This window comes from Aptenodytes forsteri, unplaced genomic scaffold (assembly GCF_000699145.1).
Source record: "Aptenodytes forsteri isolate BGI_AS27 unplaced genomic scaffold, ASM69914v1 Scaffold325, whole genome shotgun sequence".
In the NCBI taxonomy this organism is placed as follows: domain Eukaryota; kingdom Metazoa; phylum Chordata; class Aves; order Sphenisciformes; family Spheniscidae; genus Aptenodytes; species Aptenodytes forsteri.
Window position 1 is genome coordinate 693,514 of NW_008795575.1, and position 4,515 is coordinate 698,028.

Genomic DNA, 4,515 nt, shown 5'->3' on the forward strand with positions numbered 1-4,515 from the left:
TGCAGGGAAGGGTGGGAAGGACAGGGGCTGAGTGGCAGGAAGGGATGAGGCAGCCGAGCCTCGGAGGAGAAACCAGATGGGCCCAGGCCTGAACCGGTTCATCCTCTCTCGCCCTGCCTTTGCCACGCAGGGCTCTGCCCCCGGATGAGTCAGAAGCGCCCGTAGTGCCAGCTCGGGGCTGGGGCACCCATCGGGGACATTGCTCTCTGCTTCGCCGCCTGCAAGGTGCACCCTTCACCAGCACCCAGCACCCTGCGGCATCCCCCATCCCGACTGCTGGGGATGTCCCCGGAGGTGCTGCCGGGGGGGTCTGTCCCCACCGTGGCAGCACCCACCCTGTCTCCCAGCACCGCGCCCAGCTGCGGTGGTTGCACAATGCCGCTCCCCTCCCAGCCCAGAGCAAACAAACCTGCCGAAGCAGAGCCGTGCCCAGCGCGGCCGCAGGAGGATCTAAAGCAGACCACGAAATGCACGGGGCCGAAAACGAAGCAGCACATTCAGCAGCGGCTCCTCAACCTAGGAACAGCCGAAAAACCCCGACAGCGCTCTCGACCGCGCTTCGGACACCCTTCACCCGCTGCTCTTGCTCCCCAATCCCAACCACGAAGCCAGACTCAGCCCCCTGCCTGAGCCCCGCTCCCACAGCTCAGGGCCGCATCCAGCCCAGCAGGCGAGGGATTAGTGTCCGGCTACGTGCTGGCGGGTGTTTTCCCGAGGCATGGATGCCGGTCTCCCGCTGCTCCCCGGGAACAAGGCTGCTGCGGGGCTGCGTGCGAGGAATGTGCATGTGAATAACAAACAGCACTCGGGGCCTTTGAACATCTCCCGAGAAGCTGGTCAGGGCTGGACTGAGCCCAGGCACTGGGCGGCACGAGATGTCTGCCCTGAACCTCCCTGCCCAAACAGCCTCTGAGGGGTGGGGGCAGGAGGAGATTCCCCCCTGCCCACCCAACCCTGCCTGATCCAGGCAAGACCCTCCTGCCTCGTCCCTTCCCCTTTGAGCAGCCTTGCCTTTTAGGGTGATGCTCCAAAGCCACGGGGCACAGGTGCCCACACAGGCACCCCAGCTGGGCTAAACCCACCCAAGCCCAAAGTGTCACCTGCCCAGAGGGCACAGGGACCAGGTTCAAGCCCACCAGAAGAGGTGATTGCACTCGCAGGATAGTCCAGATACATCCCACAGGCAGGGAGGTGGCTGCGGGGAGATGAAGCATCCCCATGGAGCAGCTCTGCTCAAGCTGGGTACCATCCCCCAAACTCTGTGCTGGACCAGGACCCGCTGCCCTCATCCTGGCTGCGGTCACATCACCCCACATGTCCCTTGTCCCCCGGGGTCCCACCAGTGCCTGGCCAGGCTGGAGAAGAGCTGCCAACCCTTTGGTGCTCACCCCACGGCGGGTGCTGCCCCGCAGCAGGGTGGGACACAGCATCACCCCTCCCCAGATAAGGTCCTGCTCATCCACCAGCACCGGCCCAGCAGCATTGCATCCACTCCAGCGTGGTGCAACCCCCACCGCAGCTGAGTCAACACCGGGTCGCAGGCAGTGCCGCTGTGGGGTGGTGCACTGGCAGCAGTGTCCTTTGGGCACTCCTGGCACCTGGGAGCTGTGGAACCAGAGGGGTCCCCAAGGCAAAGGGGCCAGATCAAACGTGGGCATCTCCAGGTCTCTCATGCTCCAGGCGCCAGGGACAGCAGGGGGTGGGTGGTCCTTGCACCGGGATGTCTCAGTAAATGCTTCTGTGCTCGGCAGGGGACGAGCAGCTGGCCCCCTCGTGCCCCCCTGTGCCCAGCCCCAGGGAGAGGAGATGAACCTGGCATGCTCTCCCTCCGCCAAGCTGGCCGGTGCCAGCGGGAAACCCAATCCAGCACCGCAGGAGGAGACCAAACAAAGACTTTTATGTACGTCAAAAAAAAAAACAAAACCACCAAAAACCAAGAGATATTTGAACAAAACAGCCCTGAGCCTGTTCTGGGCTCTGCCGCAGGCCCTGCTGCAGGGGGCATTCCTGTGCCCAGCTCCTCCACAAGACCAGGGCAGGACAGAGGGTCTCCACCTGCCCCGCAGTGCCCGTCCCACACCATGCCCCCCATGCCTGCTCCCTCCTCCCCACGGAAGGCGAGGGTGGCCATGGGCTCAGTGTCTCCCACAGCCGAGGATGCTCCAGAAGCACCATGGCCCCTGGTGAACCATGGACACCCCAGGCTGGTGGGCACCTGCCCCATGGGGCTGGCAGCCAGCACCCAGCAGCATGGAGAATCACCGGTGCCTTCCTCGCTGTGGGAGGGTGGGCAGCAGCCGGCAGAGCAAAGCGGCTCCTAGGCAGAGGCAAGGCAGGGATGTTCCCAAAGCAGGGATGTTCCCAATATGGGGGGGACGTTTCCAAGGCAAGTGTTGGGATCAGAGGAAGGGGCTCAGGATGTTTCCCAAGGCTGAGCCACCACTGCTTTGGGTGCCTGGGAGCTGGCAGCCCTGCTCTCCTGCCCCACGTAGCGGCACTGAGGTCACCCCAGCTTTGGGGCACGTCCCTTCATGCAGGGAAACCCCCCCAGGGGCACCACGCCTAGCGCTGAGCAGAGCTGGCAGAGGGAAGGAGCCAGGACAAGCATGCCATGCCCCAGGAGCCACCAACATAGCAGGAGGGAGGGAGGTCCTGCCCCAGGTCCCCTGCCAGCTCCAGGGCAGAGCATCCCATCCATCCCTGCCGCATGGGGACATCCCATCCTGGGGACTCCCATAGCGGAGGGGTCCGAGCCCCACAGAGCGGGGCTGGGAGCTCGGCTGCAGGCAGGGACAGATCCCTGCCGGGGAAGGGCAGGAGGGCACGGAGAAAGGCACCATACTCTACCATGCCGGAGCCGGGACCTGCACCGAACGCCGCTGCCCTTTCCCTTTGAAAAGGGGGAAAAGGTGGAGTTTTACTCCTTCCTCCCGCCCCGGTCCAGGAGGCTGGGAGGAAGTCTGCTTGCAACAAGTGGCTCGGCTCTGCCCCTTCCTCCCCTCCTGGCCCCGCTGGCACCGGGCTCTCCATAGAGCTGGTGTGGGCACATCCAGGCACGGGGCAAGGCTCAGGGGCCAGCCAGGGGCTGGGGAGGGGGCACAGCTGCTGCTTGGGGATCTCACAGCTGGGCACCGGCCGGGCTCCGGGGGCTGCAGCCCAAGGGTGTGGTGACACCTTCTGTAAACTGGGTGGTGGGACCAGACCTGGATACTGCAGGGGCAAAGCAGGTGCTCAGCCTCGTGCTGGAGAGCTGGTGCTCGCCTGCCTTCAAACCTCCCCCCAGCAAGCTCACGTGGATAAGCATCCCTGGATCCCTCCAGCCCTTCTGCCTGCTGAAAAGCTCCGAGACGCACGGAGCCCAGGGTCCTAGCCGTGTGGGAGGCGAGAGCCCCATCCTGTGAGCAGACAGCTTTCCAGCTTCCCCCCATCTCCCCACTCATTGGGAGCAAGGGCAGGGCAGCTGCTGCCTGGGTTGTGAAATAAAGCCTGGTCGCAGGACGCTGTAAGAGGGATGGAAATGGGACGGGTGGGTCCGACGCCGCTCCTTCACCAGGGGCTGGGACCAGTCTCCTGCCAGCAAGGCCGGCTGCAGGGTCTGTCCATGGCACCCATTGCATCTCCATGGACCCAGGGCTGTCTGCGCACCTAGCCTTGGGCTCCTTTGGTGGCTGTTTCGGTGACTGTCCCCGTGTCCACATGGCACCTTTGGTGTTCCCAGTGTGGGGCCGGACTGGCAAGTGCTGTGGCTGCAGCAGAGGCATGGGTGGGAGCCAGCGGCTTGTTGCAACCTGCTGCGGGGCTCAGGCAGAGGGACGGGAGCCCGCCGGTCCCTGGGTGGTTGGGATAGAGCTGACAGGGGGTGTGCCAAGAGGCGCCGAGCTTCCCTGGGCTCAGAGCCAGCCTCTGCAGCGATTTGAGGGCAGGAGGGAGGCAAAGGCATGGGAAATCCCAGCGCTTGGCTGTGCTTCCCTTGCTGGGTCCCTGCAATGGCTTTAGGGGTGTCTGATACTGCAGTGGGGGGCGGTCCTGGTCTGCAGGGTGCTTTTCTCTCCCTGGGCTGACCCGAGGGCCCAAGGAGAGCTCTCAGCTGCGATGCCGGCTCTGCTCCTCCTGTCACCAGCCCTCCTGCTCCCAGGCAGAGCAGGGATACCCTCCATGCGTGCCCCAGCTTGCTCAAGGCAAGGCCTTTGGATAAGCCCTGGCTGGGGGAGGCCGGGAAAGCCCCCCCAGGAGGGAAGGCAGGCTCTGCCCCGGGGCTCCTACCTCCTGCCCATGTGGGAAGGCCACTGGCACAAGAGGCCCCCACAGCCGGTGATGTCCCCTGCCCCAACACTCTGGCTCCAAGCAAGCCCCGTGCCCCAACATGATGGCTGCAGGTAAGCCCTGGCTTGCCAGAACCAGCCCTTCCCCCCTGGCAGGGAGCCCTGACATGCCAGGGGAGTTATTTATTTCACAATGAAAGAAGACACACACTTTGTTACGAGAAACCACTCCACATCTCCAGCACATTGCAGC